Source organism: Plecotus auritus (genome assembly GCF_963455305.1).
Source record: "Plecotus auritus genome assembly, chromosome: 3".
Lineage (NCBI taxonomy): Eukaryota > Metazoa > Chordata > Mammalia > Chiroptera > Vespertilionidae > Plecotus > Plecotus auritus.
Window position 1 is genome coordinate 209761410 of NC_137772.1, and position 20200 is coordinate 209781609.

Consider the following 20200-nt stretch of genomic DNA (forward strand, 5'->3'; position numbering starts at 1 on the left):
CTAACTTTTGGAATATGATGGTGATCATACTGCCATCCTTTTGTGCTGGGAATGCATTGTTACTTGGGAGGAACGTTGAGTTGTAAAGGTTATTTAATGTGGCTTTTATAATAAGGATTGTTATATATATTACATAATATATGTAATCATTTGGAAAATAAATATGGTAAAGATGTTCTCCACTCTAGACCCTGGCTATTCTTAAAGATATTCTATTTCTATAGCCCTATCCTCCTCTTCTCTGTAACACCCATGCCCTAGATTCTTGCTCCTCTCCCTGCTTTGCAGTCTCCTAAACCTGATTTTTCTTTCATACACTTCTCCAAGTTTTCATTCCCTTGACAAATGGCTTTTAGTGCCCATTCAATCAATCCCTGCCCCCTTGGAGCTTAAATGGGGCAAAACAGATCATTAACATAATATAAATGCAAACTAAGTATGTTAGAAGGTGCTGAGTGCTCTAGCGAAAAATAAACCAAGGTGAAGGGGATGAGAAAGTGCCAGAGGGTTGAACCAAAACTTTCCTGTGACCCTTGTTTTCCTGTGCCTTCTCAGCTGTTCTGATGTACTGATTCAGCTGGATTTGTTGCTGGAAGAAAACAGATCCTTTCCTTTCACCCTCGCCTTCCCACTAGTGTGTACAATGTGCCCATAATAGCTAATATTTGAATTATTTATTTTAACCCTCAAAACAACCTTTTTGAAGAAACCAAGCCTCAAAAAAATGAGTAACTTGGTTAAAGTCAAACAGCTACTAAATAACAGAATAGGAATCTTGCGTACAGGTTCTCTGAACTTTTGTACACATGGTCACTCCCATTGCTTGACACCCAAGAGAAAAACTGAAGGCATGACTGTCAGGCCAAGTGGAGGAGAGAACTGTCTCAGGCAAAATGGAAAGTTTAAAAAAAATGGCAAAACAATCATCATGAAGGCAATAGGCAAACTGTTTTGGTGCATATGATAGGTGCTCAAGCCACTATTCAACAAATGTGTATTGACTCTCTATCACGTGCTAGGTACTAAGATTCATCGTCTCCTTTGCCTGAAAATAAGATAGGTTAGATTTAAATCAATATGTAGCTGCCGGCGGAGGAATACATGTTTTAAATGAAAATAGGATGGCCTATTAATAATTGTCTCGTGGGCCTGTAAAAACTTTAATAGGGGTTTAGAAAAAAAAAGTTACTAACATATGGAGAAGAAGAAATAAAGGACATAGGAAGTGTAAATAAATTAAATTTAGAACCCGGGACAGAATGAAGGGTTAAATCAGAGTGTACTTGCCATTATGCTAATAGTGAGTTCAGTGGGGTGAAATAAGGCAATAGCGTTACTCACTGTACCTTCCTCCTAAAAGACCTTAAAAGAGAGACATCCTGAGAAAGAGCTATGGTATAGTGGATCAAGCACAAAGCCTAAAACTTTCCAGCCCTGACTGTCATTTGGCAGTTCGGTGACCTTTATCTATAAAATGAAGTTAATAATCCTTACCCAGCGGGGTTGGACTTACAGAAGGTCACCCGTGTGAATGTGGTACCAAGGGAGCATTTTTGTCAGGGCTCTTGCATCTGCAGGGGACAGAAATCCAACTCCAAAGGTTACTTATTGACTTGCATGAATGAAAAAGAAACGCAGAGCTAGTGCTTTCGATATGTCTGGAGGCAGGAACTCAACCGATGTCCCTGGGAGCCCAGCTCTCTGCATCTCTTGCTGTGCTCTCATTTGGGCTAACTTTATCCCCAGGTGGGCTCTTCCCTGGAGAAAACAAATGGCGGCTGCCATGTCCATGCTCAGATCATCATAGTTACAGAGCAACTTCACCATAATCCCACCCAAACCCTTGTTCTGGATTGGGTCACGGGGCTACCTCCAAACCAGTCCTTATGGACAAGGTAATCCGGCACTCTGATTTGCCTGGTGTGGGCCATCGACCTGGCTTTGGTGCCAAAGATAAAGTCAAGCCACAAGTGATCTACAAACACTAAGGGCAAGAAGGATAATGTCCCAGAGGAAACCCAGAATGCTGTTGTGAGAAGGAGAAATGCAAAACGGCAAAAGCAAGTTAAATCCACGCATTCAATTAGTCTTTGTTGCATCTGGATCTGTCAGATTTGGAGAGCATGTCTCTGAGTGATCAGAAATAGAATATAGCTCAGTTTCTGTGCTAATTGTGTTTTTTAAATAATGTTTCTTCTGCAGGAAAGTATAATAATAATAATGCTTTCTCTGAGCATGGAGAGCCCACTCAAAAAAAAAGAGGTTATGGTGCTTCAGAGAGAAAAAAAAATTCATTGCTATTTAAAAAAATGCATATTTTGCTTAGCTCATGAACTGGGAAGATATTAGAATATTAATATTTAGCGCATGTACCTAGAAATGACCCTGTATGCATAAATATGCCTTAGCATCTCCACTTATAGCTATATCAAGGAAAAATTAAATTATGATATACTGCTGTGAAGAAGTGGAATGAAACACCACACATATATTAAACCTAAGGAATAGAAATGAACCCACAACACAAGAAAATTTAGAGTCTCACATACACCGCTTCCCTTAATATGGATCTCTGTGCTTCCCTGTCTGTTTCTATTGACTAGCTGTGGACTGGGTGAGATATAAAATTAATAGCTTTTTACCTTTCACTTTGCCTGAAAACACTTGATAAAGCAACTCTCTCCCACCTTAAGCACAGCATCTTTCTGTCTACCACCCAATTCCTCCCTTTCTTCACAGCCACATTTCTAGAAAGGGCAGTCTACACTAGCTGTTTCTACTTTCTTACTCCAGCCCCATTCACCCACAAGCCCCTGAACACCTCGTTTCTGTCTCTACCACATGGAAATTGCCATCACTGGTGAGCTTTTTCCAAGTATCTGTAACATTCTCTGCTTTGGAAACTCTCCTTCCTTCAGTTCCTCTTCACCAGTGTCTCCTGGCTTTCCCTCTACATCTTCAGTCTCCTTCACAGCCCTGATTCCTCCACTTACCTTTAAACATGGTTTCCCTGGGTTGCTTCTTGCTCTACATTCTCTCCCCTAATCCTATGTCTTCACTTGCCCCCTTATATTCTCATGGTCCCAAATCTTTATCTTACGCACAGACCTCTGTATCAAACTGCCAAGAGACATCCGCAGGAAGCCAGTTCCAGTATGTCAGCAGGGCTGAATCATCTGGAATAGCTGAGGGCATCTCCCCCAAACCTGAATAGGATAATCATCTCCCCCAAACCTGAATAGGATTATTGTTAACTTCCAGACAGCTCAGGGCATTTTATTGCCTCCTGTTGGCCAAACACCTGAACAACGGTAGGCTATTCCCCAATTTGACAATATCCTTTGATACCCTACCCTTTGAAGTATTTTATCTCCACCTTGCCTTAGGACAAATTGCGTTAAATAAAAGCAGGGTTTTGAATCGAGGAAGGAGTCTACTAGCTCCTTTAGCTGAAACTCCTCTGACCCCCAATGCCTTTCAAAATTATCTTTCGTCTTTGGACTCCTTCTTAATCATCTACGCGCAGCCCCTTTCTCCAGAATGCTGAACCCTTTGTAAGGCTGGGAAAAGAACCCCGGCGGACATCTTCACTGCCACTGGACATCTCCATGCTTGCATAGCCTATTTTTTAAAAAGGAAAAAGAACCAGGAAGAGAACCTGGGAGACATAACACCTAAAGAGATATGGAAGAAGGAGAACACTGAGGTTGCTCAGAGATGTATACTGAAAACCAGAAGGGAGCATGTCCTGACAGCCAAAGCAAGAGAGGGTTTTTGAACAAAAGATGGCACAAAAGTGTTACATGCAATAGAAGTAACATGAGGACTTAAGACTATCCCTTTATTTTTTTTAAATGTAATAAATCTTTATTGTTCAGATTATTACAATTGTTCCTCTCTTGTCCCCCATAGCTCCCCTCCACCCAGTTCCCACCCCACTCCATGCCCTTAACCCCCGCCACTGTCCTCATCCATAGGTGTACGATTTTTGTCCAGTCTCTTCCCGCATCCCCCACACCCCTTTCCCCCGAGGATTGTCAGTCCACTCCCTTTCTATGCCCCTGATTCTATTATATTCACCAGTTTATTCTGTTCATCAGATTTTTTTATTCACTTGATTTTTAGATTCACTTGTTGATAGATATGTATTTGTTGTTCATAACTTTTATCTTTACCTTTTTCTTCTTCTTCCTCTTCTTAAAGAATACCTTTCAGCATTTCATATAATACTGGTTTGGTGGTGATGAACTCCTTTAGCTTTTTCTTATCTGTGAAGCTCTTTATCTGCCTTTCAATTCTGAATAATAGCTTTGCTGGGTAGAGTAATCTTGATTGTAGGTTCTTGCTATTCATCACTTTGAATATTTCTTGCCACTCCCATCTGGCCTGCATAGTTTCTGTTGAGAAATCCACTGATAGTCGTATGGGTGTTCCCTTGTAGGTAACTAACTGTTTTTCTCTTGCTGCTTTTAATATTCTCTCTTTGTCTTTTGCTCTTGGCATTTTAATTATGATGTGTCTTGGTGTGGTCCTCTTTGGATTCCTTTTGTTTGGGGTTCTCTGTGCTTCCTGGACTTGTAAGTCTTTTTCTTTCACCAGGTGGGGGAAGTTTTCTGTCATTATTTCTTCAAATAGGTTTTCAGTATCTTGCTCTCTATCTTCTTCTGGCACCCCCATAATTCAGATGTTGGTACGCTTGAAGTTGTCCCAGAGGCCCCTTACACTATCTTCATAGTTTTGGATTCTTTTTTCTTTTTTCTTTTCCGGTTGAGTGGTTTTTGCTTCTTTGTATTTCAAATCTTTGACTTGATTCTTGCAGTCCTCTTGTCTGCTGTTAGGTCTCTGTATAATATTTTTTATTTCAGTCAGTGTATGCTTAATTTCTAGTTGGTCCTTTTTCATATCCTCTAGGGTCTCACTAAATTTATCGGCCTTTTCTAGAAAATTCTTGAAAAACCTTATAACCGTGGTTTTGAACTCTATATCCAGTCATTTGCTTTCCTCCATTTCTTTCATTTGTGATCTGTTTCTTTGTCTCCACATTTTGGCTGCTTCCCTGAGTTGATAGAGTGGCTTTGTGTGCTATGTGTCCTATAGGGCCCAGTGGCTCAGCCTCCCCAGTTACCTGAGGTGGACACTCTTGGTGCACCCCTTTGTGGGCTGTATGCACAGTCTTGTTGTAGTTAAGGCTTGATTGTTGTTGCTATCACTGGGAGGAATTGACCTCCAGGCCAATTGGCTGTGAGGATCAGCTGTGTCTACGCTGGGAGAACTTCTGTGCTGGAGACACCCTTATGGGAGAAGACTTGCAAAAGCCTCTGTGCTCAGCTTGAATGGGGCGGAGTCTCAGGGCGGAGCAGACAGCATTGGTTTCCCATCAGCCCTGCCCTAATAGGCTCCTGGGTCTCAGTGTCCTGCGGTAATCGCTGCAAGCACATCTGAGAGAAAGCTGCCCTCAAGTTCCGCCCACTGCCAGACAGTCCAGTTTCTCCCCGAATGAGTGTGGGTCCCCAGAGTCTTGCCCGGAACCGGAGTTCAGTGCAGTCAGGAGCTTTTGTCTCCCTCCCACTTGAGAAAGCCAGCCACGTACTCAGTTGCCTGCCCTCTCCGCATGCACCTCGGTACCTGTGCCTTCTGCAGTTCCCCTGAGTCTCAGTGTGCTTTTCTCTTTCCTGACAGTCCAGTTTCACCTCATATGAGTGTGGGTCCCCAGAGTCTCACCCAGATCTGGAGTTCAGCGCAGTCAGGAGCTTTTGTCTCCCTCTGCTTGAGAAAGTCAGCTGCGCACTCAGTTGCCAGTCCTCTCCGAGTGCGCCCATCTCAGTAACTCTGCCTCCTGCAGCTCCTCTGAGTCTCGGTGTGCTTTTCTCTTTCCTTCTAGTTGTAGAATTTCCACTCAGCCAGCCTTCCTGTGGTTCTGGATGATGTCCGTTTTGTCTTTTAGTTGTAGTTTTGAAATTGTTGTGCGAGGCAGCAGTTTAGGTGCTTACCTATGCCGCCATCTTGGTTTCTCCAAGACTATCCCTTTAAATGAACAGCTAGAAGCTCCTTAGTGACATTGACAAGAGACACTTCAGGGGTTATGGCAGGAGCTACTAGTAAATTGTGGTGGGTTAAGGATTTAATTGAGAAGATAATGGACATAGAGAACATGAGTTATTCTTTTAAAAACTTGACCAAGGATGGAAATAACTAAATGAAGATGAGGAGTAAGGGAGGGCTTGTTTATTTGGTTGAGAGTTGAGGCTGTTTGCTGAAGAGAGAAAAAAAACCCCACAATATGAAATTAGAAATCTGAAATCCGGGGACTTGAGGGGTGCAAGGAATGCTAACAGTGGGTAAACTTGCAGCCACCACCACCATTGTGTTCTATCAAAAACACAGCTGGATTGTGTTTCACAGCCCTTACTTCTAACACTTTCAATCATTCTTTATGGGACACAGGTTAAAATTTAATCATCATCCTTGCATTTAAATGACCTCTTCAAGATCTGAATTCATCTCTCCTATGTTACACCCCCCAAGTCCTACTCAAAATGATTCCAGAAGCCTTTCCTTACTTCTTTCTGTTTTCTCTGCTTTTTTATAAACTCTATCCATTTCTAAAGATCTTATTCAAGTTCAATTTCCTCTTAGTGTTTCCTCAACTACCTCAGTTTGCAGCAATTACTCTCTTTATAGAACTTTTGTGGCATTTATATGGTTCTTCATTTTTCCTGACTTGTATAATATTCACCCAATCATGTACAGGTTCTGCTCCCTAAATCAAGAAGGGTTATTGCCTCTCCAACATCTGGCAGAGTTCCTAGCTTATATTTTGGGGCCCTTGTATTAGGATCAACTGCAATAGAGTGGTCTTGTAAATATTAAAAAAAAAAAAGTTGAAATTCACTCTATAAAGGTCAATGGTGACCTTGTGAGAATAATTGACAGAGTAAGAAGCAGAAGAGCTAAATAAGGCGACAGAGTAGGAAGCAGAAGAGCTAAATAAGGCACAAGACACATAGGACAATAGAGGGGAGTGCACAATCATAGAAGGGTCCTGGTCATTCAATAAATATGTAATGAGCAACTACTATGAACAGAGTGCTGTCCTAGACATGAAAGATACAGCAGTAAACAAAGCAGAACATTTCTCTGCCCTCATGGAGCTTATAGTCCAGAAGAGCAAATACACGTTAAATATGTAATTTCAAATGTAACAAGTAGAAGAAAAAGAAGAGTAGAGTGAGAGTACTCTATCCTGTATATTCCTGGTAACTGATACACTGTAGGGACTCCCTGCCTGAAAGGAGGGAGAGAGAGAGGAAAGAAAGGAGGGAGGGAGAGAAGAAAAGAGAAGAAAGGGAGAGAAAGGAAGGAGAAGGAAGAAGGGACATTAATTACAAATCTGAAAACCTCATGTTATTGATGGTAGAGATAAAAACTGAAAAGTTTAAAAAAGGTTAAATTCATTCATTCACAAATATTTGTTATGCAAGGTACCCAGATGGAGTTATTTTTTATTTATTACTAGAGGTCCAGTGTACCAAATTCGTGCATGGGGGAGGGGGATCCCTTAGCCTGCCCTGCACCCTCTGGGACCCTTTGGGAGACATCCCTCTCCCAATCCAGGACTGCTAGCTTCAAACTGCTCAACTGCCTACCTGCCTGATCACCCCTAACTGCCTCTGGCTGCCTGCCTGCCTGATCACCCCTAACCACTAGTCTGCCTGCCTGATCACCCCTAATCCTTCTGCCTGCCTGCCTGATTGCCCCTAACCACTTTGCCTGCTGCCTGATTGCCCCTAACTTCTTGCCTGCCTGCCTGCCTGATCACCCCTAACCCTTCTGCCTGCCTGCCTGATCGCCCCTAACCCTTCTGCCTGCCTGCCTGATCACCCCTAATCACTCTGCCTGCCTGCCTGATCACCCCTAACCACTCTACCTGCCTGCATAATTGCCACTAACTTCTCACCTGCCTGCCTGCCTGCCTGATCGCCCCTAACTGCTCTCCTGCCTACCTGCCTATTCACCCCTAACCACTCACCTACCTGCCTAATCGCCCCTAACCCCTCTGCCAGCCTGCCTGATTGCCCCTAACTCCTCTGCCTTCCTGCCTGGTTGCCCCTAACCACGTGCCTACCTGTCTGATTGCCCCTAACTGCCTCTGCCTGCCTGCCTGCCTGATCACCCCTAACCACTCATCTGCCTGCCTGATCACCTCTAACCGGACATCACCTCTAACTCACCTGCCAGCCTGATCGCCCCCAACTGCCCCCCCCCCCGCCAGCCTGTTTGCCCCCAACTGCCCCCCCTTGCCAGCCTGATTGCCCCCAACTGCCCGCCCTGGCCAGCCTCATGGCCCCCAACTTCCCTCCCCAGCCAGTCTCCCAGAAGGTCTCCTGGTCTAATTAGCATATTACCCTTTTATTAGTATAGATGGGTGAGACATCTAAGTGAATAGGAGTTTAGATTGTGGTGAAAACAGAAGGAAGTTTTGAACTATATGGCTTCTAGAATCTCTTGCTTACTTTCCCAGAATCCTGGACCTCATTCATCAACTCTGTTTAACAGAATCCCACACACATTGGTTGTGTGCAGATGTTGCTTAAGTTGAACTGCTTACATTAAGGTTAGTAAGAAAAAAAGAATCAGAATTCGGGAGACTTCATGAATATCCAAATCCTGAGGAAGGAAAAAGTGATAAGTGAGAGACACCTCCAATTGAACAGCTGCTGGTAACAGTCAGCTACCATATCAACACATGAAACTGCATCATGTGTCACATTATCTGTCATTTTAATGCAGTAATATAACCAGGAGATTACAAAGTTAAATTTATGTAAATCGTGTCTTGGAAATTACTGGAGCAGACTGTGGGGGCTGTTTGTACTCAATCTGCTAATGAAAGAACCCATCTTACCAACAGAAAAAGCAAATGAAGAAAATATTTTGCTGCACTTCCTTTGGTCTGTTTTGAAGATGTAACAACTTCTGTTAAGACTATTTCCCCCAAAAGGCTTTAATTAGGAAGAGATGGGGAAAAGAGAGAAGTCTGTGCTCATCCATTGTTAAAGAGGCTACCTTGGGAGCTGGAGAATGTTCTCTTGGCTTGTTGTTTATTTTGCAAGGCTGGTGTTCTTGCTCCCAACTGATTAATCGATCAAGCCCTCGATGTTTTCAAGGAACCATAGACTACTCGGTAGTTGTTCCTGCATTATAAATCTAGCACTCATTCTCATAGACGGCAGCTGACCAACGATGATGCTTTGAATTTATTTATATAACAACTTACAGCTTCCAGGCCCTTTCACAGCCATCATCTCATCTGATCCTCATGACTGCCCTGTGAGGTCTAAGGGCAGGAATTACTGGTCTTCTATGTCATATGAGGAAGAGCAACTCAAAGCTCAGAGCAGGTGTCACTTTCCCAGTAAATGGTGAAGTCATGAGTCTGACATAGCATTCTGATAAATCTGTATATGTTTATGTAGATACTAGAGGCCCAGCACACACGAAATTGTGCACAAGTAGCTCACTTCCGCTTGCCTCAGCTGGCCACCCACTTATCAACGCTTGTAGCTCATGCCCCACCCTCCACTGCTCATAGCCCTCCACCACTCATAGCCCTCCACGGCTTGTAGCTCTCCACCGCTAGTAGCTAGTGCCCCGCCCTCCCCACCGTGAGAGCCACTGCTCATTTGGTGGTGTCACGACCACAGGCCTTTTATGATATAGACATGTATAGACATCGACATAGATATGTACATAGACATAGACATAGACAGCGACATCAACATCAACATAGACATAGACATAGACATCGACATAGACATCGACATAGACACATGTCCCTTGTATCAACTGAGGGTCAGTGCAGGAGACAGAACACACTAAGTGTTGCAGAAAAGAAATTTTATAGCAGGAGCAGAGACAGAGGCTCCCCGGGCTGTTCAATTCAAGGGCCCATCACTGTTGCCACAGTACAGAAGTCTGAGAGCTGCTACTGTCACAAGACAAAGCCAAAACTATCTATAAACAATCATTTCCCACCACTATGCTGTATACCTGAAACTAATCTATACATATAAAGAGGTAATATGCTAATTTGTCCATGATGGTGTCCCTGTAATGACCTATTTGCATATTGATGCGTGCACAGCAGGGGGCAGGCAGCTGGAGCCAAGTTCCCCGGGGTCTGAGGAGACTGCCAGACAGGTGCCCGGACTGCAAAGAAGGAAGAGGAAGCAGACACGGGGAGCTCTTCCCATCCCCCTGCACGGACACCCTACCCCAGCCCCCATACCCCCGGTGGGGACAGATGAATACTCTACCCCAGCCTCCACACCCCGCACCTGGAGAGACGGGGAGGCTGACAGGACAGGGAGAAGACCCAGCCTCGGTGGTAGCTGCAGCCCACACCTCTGACTCCCAATCTCTTCCCCCACCACCCCAGCCAGGGACACCCACAACAATAGCATGCTGGCAACCACCCATCAGCACCCCCGGGGCTGGGGCCTGGGGTCCAGGACTCACGGCCCACCACTGCCAGACCCCCTCCACTGGGGCCGGGCATGCCTCTCCTCCCTACAACTCTAGACCTGGGTGGAGGTAGGCCTGAGCAGCCCCCCAGGGTAGACCCTTCCCCCGGCAACAGCAGCAGCACCGGCTCCACACCTGAAGTGTGCTGAACTTCGCTGGGGGCGTGGCTAAACCCACCCTCCTAGCCTGCCTGGCCTGGCCCCCATCCAGCTGAGGAGATTTGAGCAGGTACTGCTGCAAAACAGCCACATACAATTTAAAGAATGGCGCCAAGTGGGAAGGTTTGACAGTTACTTCCCCTTCGGCCTCACCATCCCCTTAGCGGCCCCCTAATGCCCCGCCCCCCGCCAGAGCCTCCAGGGCCGACCACCACTACAGGGCTGCTGGCCAGAACCCTCTACAAAGCTTCATAGCTACAGTCCCAGGAAACAATCATGCCCTCCTCCCCTAATCAGCACCTGCTACCTGCCAGGGTACCCATAGGCTTAAAAATAACAATCCCTTCTGGTTTAGACATCACTTACTTGATGAAACATTTCTAGGTTTATTAGCTCAGAACCTCCTCATGGCAACCCAGCGAGTTAGGCGGAGAAGAGATTACAATTCCCATGATATATGCATATGTATTCAGAAATGAAGCTCAGAGAGGAAAAGTGTCAAGCCCAGTGATTCCCAAGGTGCAGTACATGCCCCACAGGGGGTGCAATTTGATTTTAAATGGGGGCAATTCGAGAATGAGTTAACAGTGAATTTTTTGCATTTCTTATGGTTGTAGGGGGCCTCATCTATAGCATATCCTACATAATAAAAGGCTAATATGCAAATGACCAAATGGTGGAATGACCGGTCACTATGATGCGCGCTGACCACCAGGGGACAGACACTCAACGCAGGAGCTGCCCCCTGGTGGTCAGTGCACTCCCACAGGGGGAGCACCGCTCAGCCAGAAGCTGGGCTCACAGCTGGCGAGCACAGCGGCAGTGGTGGGAGCCTCTCCCGCCTACGTGGCAATGCTAAGGATGTCTGACTGATGGCTTAGGCCAGTGGTCGGCAAACTCATTAGTCAACAGAGCCAAATATCAACAGTACAACAATTGAAATTTCTTTTGAGAGCCAAATTTTTTAAACTTAAACTTCTTCTAACGCCACTTCTTCAAAATAGACTCGCCCAGGCTGTGGTATTTTGTGGAAGAGCCACACTCAAGGGGCCAAATAGCTGCATGTGGCTTGCGAGCCACAGTTTGCCGACCATGGGCTTAGGCCCACTAAGCCATCAGTCGGACATCCCCCCAGGGCTCCTGGACTGTGAGAGGGCACAGGCCAGGCTGAGGGACCCCCCCACCAAGTGCACAAATGTCGTACACCGGGCCTCTAGTATAAAATAATACTGAATGTCAAAAAAATTTACTGAAAAATGTAGAAGAAATGAGGGAAATAATCAACACTAGGCAAACATGACAATAATGTCTGCAGGCTATGTCTTCAATGCATGCTAAAATGAGTGGGCTAGCCCTAGCTGGGTTGGCTCAGTGGATAGAGTGTCAGCCTGCAGACTGAAAGGTCTGGGGTTTGATTCTGGTCAATGGAATGTACCTCAGTTGCAGGCTCCATACCTGGCCCTGGTCAGGAGGCAACCAATTGATGTGTCTCTCTCACATCGCTGTTTCTCTGTCTCACCCCCTCCCTTCCACTCTCTCTAAACATTAATGGAAAAATATCCTTAGATGAGAATTAACAAACAAATAAAAATTAGTGGGCTAAAAATTAAGGAAAGTAATATATTTGCCTAGTTTTAAAATATTTTTCTCTAAAATTGCCAAGGACCTCAAAAGTTTTGTGTTATCACACAAAAATCATTTAACATAAAAACATTGAATAGACTGTTAAACCTCAGAGGGAAGGCAGGGGAGGGGGGAAGTGGGGGAGAGATCAAACAATGAACTCATTTGCATATATGCATAACCCAAGGACACAGATAGTGGGTGGTGAAGGCATGGGGGGGAAAAGGGGAGAGAGGACAATGGCGGGGGGGGGGGGTGGGAAGGGGCCATATGTAATACTTTCAACAATAAAGATTTATTTAAATAAATATTTCCTTTAAATATTAGTTAATTACAAAAGGTAAATAGTAAAGTTACACTAAAAAAATCTGGCAAACACTATCTTAACCAAATGAATAAGGTGAACAGCACTAGTGAGAAAACATCAGTATTGCATAGTTTCTGATATTATGCACGTCACCTCTCCAGTATTCTTTCCCAAAACAGAAATGTCAATCGAATTATGAAAAAAAAAAATCAGACAAACTCAAACTAAGGGAGACATCACAAAACATTGGGCCAGTAATGTACAAAATCATCAAGTACATAAGAGTCCAGGGAAGACTGAATATCTGTCGAGATTCAATAGGAGGACATGACAAATGCAATGTGGCATTCTGGATGGATTCTGAAACAGATAGAGGACATTTGTGGGCAATATGATGATATCTGAATAAAGTCTATGGTTTAGCTAAAATAAAACATAAAGTAAAAAAATCACGTCCCTGTGACCTTGCTTACCAGCAACAACCACAGCAGGAAAATTGCCTGCATCTCACTTTCACTTTCCAAATTTTATACAAATGGATGTGATTGGCAGAACTGTATTCTCATCAGAACTTCAGCTGCAAAGGAGTCTAGGAAATGTAGCTTTTAGAATGGGGTTGAGAGCACCAATTACAGTCTCAATCAAACCCCTTTCATTTGTTTTTATTTTATTTTTATTGTTGACATTATTATAGATATCCCCATTTCCACACACCCCGCTTTGCCTCCTCCCCTCAGCCCCCACACCCTCCCCTTCCCTCTGGCCATCATCACGCTCTTGTCTGTGTCTATGAGTTATGCATATATGTCCTTTGGTTAATCTCTTCATCTTCTTTCATCCAATTTCCCTGCTCCACCTTCCCCTCTGACAGCTGTCAGTCTGTTTCATGTATCCATGCCTGTTTCTATTTTGTTCATCAGTTTATTTCGTTCATTAAATTCCACATATAAGTGAGATAATACGGTATATGTCTTTCTCTGACCTGCTTATTTTACTTCACATAATAATCTCCAGGTTCATCCATGCTGTTGCAAAAGGTAAGATTTCCTTCTTTTTTACAGGTGCATATTATTCTATTGTGTAAATGTACCACAGCTTTTTTATCTACTCATCTAATGATGGGCACTTGGGCTGTTTTCAGATCTTGGCTACTGTAAATAATGCTTCAGTGAACATACGGGTGATATATTCTTTCTGATTGGTGTTTCGGGATTCTTAGGATATATTCCAAGCAGCGGGATCACTGGGTCAAGAGGCAGTTTTAATTTTTTGAGGAAACTCCAAAATGTTTTCCACAGTAGCTATACCTGTCTTCATTCCCACCAGCAGTATGCTAAGGCTTCCCTTTTCTCCACATCCTCACCACCACTTGTTCTTTATCGATTTATTGATAGTGGCCTTTCTGGCAAGTGTGAGGTGATATCTTGTGGTTTTAATTTGCATCTCTCTGATGGTTAATGACGTTGAGCATTTTTTTTTCCATATGTCTCTTGGCCATCTGTATGTCATCTTTGGAGAAGTGTCTATTCACTTTTGCCCAATTTTTAGTTAGTGTTTGTCTTCCTGGTGTTGAGTTGTGTAAGTTCTTTATATAGTTGGAAATTATCCCCTTATCAGATGTGTCATTGGCAAATATGTTCTCCCACTCAATGGGTTCCCTCAATCATATCCCTTTTAAAAATGCATGATGCTCATTAACATTTTAAAGCTATTTTTTAAAAAGCACCCTGCAATATAAAGAAAACTATTAAACTCTAACCTTGCTGAAGTCAGCTTTGCCCAAAATTATTTGACCATAGAACCCTTTACCTGGAAACCCCTCATTATGCAGCAAGGGTCGGGGGGCAGCCATATGCGGCCTCCACACACACATGGGCAACGGCAAACATAGAATGAATGAGCACCTGCTGTAGACACGAGGGCAGGCACTGGGACAGCTCCTGGGCCAATTCCAGGCAACTCAATACATATATGAGTCAAATCTCTTTCCTTGGAGTGACTGCTGTGTAATTGAAAAAACCACCTGCAGGCCTAGAACACAGAAACTTAAGGTGCCAGAATTAATACTAATTGGGAATTGAGTGAAGACTAGTAACTGCTGTAGAATAGAAATCATCACCCATCATTGAGGGTCAAATCCATCCAGCAATCCGGGCTTTTTGAAACAATTGGGTACTGCTGGGTGGGCCATGCTCTCTCTGTCCACCTGCCCACCACTCTATTGTCTAATATCTGCCCATATCACAAAATTATGTTTCTTTCTGGTACCCGTAGGCATGTGAGGTTGATGCATAGAGTTGGGCACGTGAAGGTGAGGAGACTTTTTGGAAAAGGTGCAATTTGAACTAAGCTTTACAGGCTAAGTGGGACAGCATCCTCAGCAGTATTTCTCCTGGAGTTCTGGGAGAACATTTGTGTTGCCTAGTTAGTAGGCATGATATGGTTAAAGGGTAACCTCTGGTATAGCTACCTCAGCCTCACTGAGTGCTCTGGAAACTCAACCCCCTATAGTCGGGAAATTTCTAATGAGAAAAGAATACGTGAGGCACTTCTCAACTGTGACTTAGGAGAGAGAGTGCATCTTCCACTGAAGCAAAGAGGGTTTAAAAGGGAAACCAACATATCCCTTCTCATTTTTCAGAGAGAAAGAAAAATGTGATATATAATGGCTATTACATCTCATTCTGAGAAAGAAATCTTTTCTACAGCCAGATCCCACTTTTGAGCAGCTTAAGTGAAATCCTTTAAACACAATTTCCCATGTACCCACATTTGGAAATCTTCTGCTATAACAATTTGGGAGTTGTTTTCTCTCTTCACCCCACCCCCATATTCTTATACTGTGTTGAGGAAATCTAATACTTGCTTTCTGTGTTTTTAATGCTTTCAAAGAAAAATGCAGTTTCAAGAGAACTTTTAAAAATCCCTAAGGAGCATTAATTAGGGAACATAAAACTGAAGGCTTTTTTAAAGATAGTAGCATTACTTGGGGCTATAAGATCTGGCTTTGGGAAACTGAAGAGAAATTGCGATGAATGGAAAACCCTTTTCATACAATCTTTTCATACCATGCTGTTAAAATTATTTTCAAAAGATCACAGTGAAATAAGGAACTACTCAGTGTAAATGTTATCTAGCTGATTTTATACCATAAACATCACCGGCAAGGTGACTGAACTATTTGAAAACCAACCATGCCATCATTGTTTTCAAAATGAAGAGTTGGTGAGTATTCTGAAATACATTCATATTTCATTCATCACCCACTTCCTGAAGCTGGATTAATATTGCTTTTCCTCGTGTAGCAAATATGCAGGCATGCATGTCAATAGCAAAGGATATGCCCAAGGCATTCGGGAGGGTGTGGAGCTCTGGCTTTCTGGGCCTGTGTGGAATACTCCAAAACCAGCACCCCTCAGATATCTATGCTTTTTCATTCAAACAGTATTTACTGAGGACCTACTCTGCACCAGGCAGCAGGCACCAGGCACCGAGATAGCCACTAGAATACCATAATGTATAAAGAGATTTATCCCTGTCATCATGGAATTTACAATCTAGAGGGGAAGTCATACAAGAAGTAAACAATCAAGTGAACACACCATTTTAGGTGTTGGAAAACAATAGACGGAGGCAGAATTCTACTATGAAAGGATTACAGGAATAGCCTCTCTGAGGAACTAACATTTGCAAAGAGGCCACAGTGAAGGCAAAGGCACCTTGGTGGGAAAGAGCTTGCCTCATCTGTGAAGTAGATAAAAAATGGAGATGACGAGGCTAGAGAGAGAGTCCATGATGAAGGCCCTAATTTCATTCTGGGAGCAATGAGAAGCCACCAACAGACTTTGCTTTAGTTATCTCAGGCTGCCATAACACAATACCATAGACTGGGTGGCTTAAACAACAGAAATTTATTTCCCACAGTCCTGGAGGCTGCAAAGTCCAAGAGCCAGGTGCCAGCTAGTTTGGTTCCTGGTGAGGGCTCTCCCTCTGGCTTGTAGATCACTACCTTCTCACTGTGTACACAGGAAGAGATAGAGAGCTCTCTGATAAGGTCTTTCCTTATAAGGACACTAATCTTATAAGGACACAGGGCCTCCACCCTTACCACCTCATGTAACCTTAATTATTTTTATAAAGACCTACCTCCAAATACAGTCACATTGGGGGTTAGGCCTTGAATTTGGGAGAGACACAAACATTCAGTCAATGACAGGCTTAAAGTAGGAAATAACATTTTTCACAGGTGACTTTGAATACTGTGCAGAGAGTGGCTCATTAGGAAAATGACAAGAAGCAGAGCAACTAGAAGTCCTGAGCAGAGAGAACAATGACTGAGACCAAGGTGAGTGTGATATTGTATAGAAAAAAACATGGGGAAAGAATTGGGTAACCAGATATATCTTTTTTAAAATCTGCCTAATATTTGAAAAAGTGAATAAGATCTGATGTATTAAAGAAGGAAAATTGGAGGAGAAGATAAATTATCCACATTCAAGTGACTTTTTAAAACAATATCATTTAAGTCAGTTAAGAAGAGGAATGACCCGTGTGGGTCCCCACGTGGTAATGCTGAAGAATTGTATTGATCATTAGCCTACTTTTTTATACTATCATTGTGATCCATAGCCATGGGGAAATCCAGGAAGGTTGCAAGGTTCAGTTAAGATAGGCAATTAAACATAAAAATGTTTATTGGAATAGATATTAGGTTCCTAATACTGTATAATAAATTTTCACAAAATTAGCAGCTTAAAACAACACCCATTTATTATCTCACCATTTCTGTGGATCAGAAGTCCAGGCATAGCTCAGCTGGGTCCTTTGCTTACAGTCTCATGAGGCTGAAACTAAGATGACATCTGGACGGGGTTCCTTTCTGGGGCACAGGATTCTATTTTACATTTTTATATATATTTTTATTGATTTCAGAGAGGAAAGGAGAGGGAGAGAGAGATAGAAACATAACTGATGAGAGAGAATCATTGATCGGTTGCCTCCAGCATGCCCCACACTGGGCATTTAGCCCCCAACCTGGGCTTGTGCCCTGACCAGGAATCAAACCGCAACCTCCTGGTTCTTAGGTTGACAGTCAACTGCTGAGCCATGCTGGCTGGGCTTGGGATTCTACTTTAAACTCATATAGTTGTTGGCAGAATTCAGTGGTTGAATGAATGAGGCCCCTGTTGTTTTTCTGGTTACCAACTGGGAGTCACTTGTATCTTCTAGAAGCCACCTGCAGCCCCCCTTTTAAGGACTCACCAAATAAGGTCAGGCCCACCCAATAATCTCCCTCTTGATTAATTCAACTAATTAGTTGCCTTGATTACACCTGGAAAATATTTTTACTATGTAACATAACATAAACACAGAATTTGTATTTCATAGTAGTCACAGGTTCCACCAATAGGCAACAGGACGACATAATCCATTGAAGATCATGAATCCTTGAACCTTGTGTATAGACTTCCCATTATCACAATCTCTGTCATGCAATGCCCCACAATATACTCTGTAACTTGAAAATCAGGGAGGTTAAAATAGAAAAAATGAAAAACAGTTAACATGTTAGCTGGAAAATGAACCTGTTTGAAAACAGTCATGCCTATGAAGGGCCAGCTTCTCAGCTAGCCCACAATGGCTCTTTCAGTCCATCTCAATGCCTTCCATATTGCTTTTGTTCAGAGCTCTTTTGGGACCCATATTCTTCTAACTTGGATTCTTTTCTAGACACTGCTGCTTTCTAACTTCTGACTATCCTTCAATAAAGCAGCAAAAACACATCTCCCTGTATACAAGGACAATCCTTCTTCCTAATCACTCCAGGCCCAGATTGAGTGACCTGAGCTGCAAACATATAGACAACCATCTGCTCACCAAGGGGCACTTGGGGAATTTAAGAAGGAATGCTGAGCTATGGAACGGAAACAAAAAGATGGTCTAGAACAGTGGTCAGCAAACCGCGGCTCGCGAGCCACATGCGGCTCACGAGCCGTGGTTTGCCACTCTGTTGACTAAAGAGTTTGTCGACCACTGTCATATACTACTACCCTTTACCTCTTTGCACACAATATGCCACAACTGCCTAATCCTCACAGCTTCCAACTACACAGTAACATTTAGTCTAGTCCAATGGTCGGCAAACTCATTAGTCAACAGAGCGGCAAACCGCGGCTCGTGAACCGCATGTGGCTCACGAGCCGCGGTTTGCCGACCACTGGTCTAGAAGGTCCAGAAAAGGTTATATGAAATGTAACCTGGAATAGAATGTGTGAGGCAAGGAATCAAGAGATGTCTGGTGGGCAAACCAACTTTTTCCATCAGAAATATTGAAATTGAAACTGAGTTTCTGTTGAGCGGGAGGAGACTATGGAAAGGACATCCTTTCTACCTCATCTGTATGACTTCATCCCCATGCACAGTGTTTGATGCTAGCATTCCTTGTGTCTCTCAGTCTTCTGGCAACACTGACTCCAAAGCCCTGGGCATCCTGCCCCCTTGTCAGAAAGAGCAGAAGTCCTATCTGTATCTTTAGCCCCAGCCACACCCCAATTCCTACCATTCTGACAAGACTTCCAAAATCATATGTGTGGGTGTCACTCTTAAGAGCAACCCCTGAAATTTCTACTGCCTTCGGTATATCCCATATTCTATGAATATTTGTTGAACACCTACTATGTACCAGGTGAACATACAAAAGTGAACAATATATAACAGGTCCTGCTGTATGGATCTTATACTCTATAGGAAAAGACAGAAATCAAACATATAAATAACAACAATAATTCAAGATCAATTTATATAATGGTAAGTGCTAGAAGGAAAATAAAGCAAGGTGAAAAGATAGCAACAGGGTCTCTTGGAGGAGATAGATTTGAAATAAATCTGAATGCTATAGTGGCCTATTTGGGGAGAGTTGGAAGAGAGAAAAAGGACTGGGCACAGGAAAGCATTCCTGGCTCTCCTATGAGGTGAGAGAGGGCTGCAGTGAACTTGGCAGTAGAGGAAAAGAAAGTGGTCATTGTGGCTGCAGCACAGTGAAATTAGGCAGAGTGGGGCAAGGAAGTCACAGAGCTAGCAGAAGCCAGGTCAAGAGGGATCTTAAAAGCCATGGGAAATTCTGAATTTTAGTTCCTAATTTATATCAAAATTTCCTCAAGAATCATCTTTTCTTGAACTATTCTTATTGTTTCCCATATCTACCTTCCTTTTGCACATCACTTGGCTGAAAATGTAGGATTTAACTTGATTTTTTGTGCCCCTTCAACCTTTATAATGCATCAATTGTGTTATTTCTCCCCTCAGAGTGTCCTTTCATCTACTTATCCTTTTACAATCTCAATATGACCACTCTGCTGCAGACTTTTACCACCTCATGCCTGGACTATTGCAGTAGCATCCTAACTGGTCCTCTTACTTTTATTTCTCTTAGTACCAATCCATCAAACATGATCATCATGATTATTGTCTTGGATCATCATATTCATAATGTTACTCCATTTGCAACCTTCCAGTGGATATCTATAATGTAATGGATCAAGATCAAAGTTCTTGTTAGGGAAGAAGGAATTTAAGGCCCTAAGTCCAT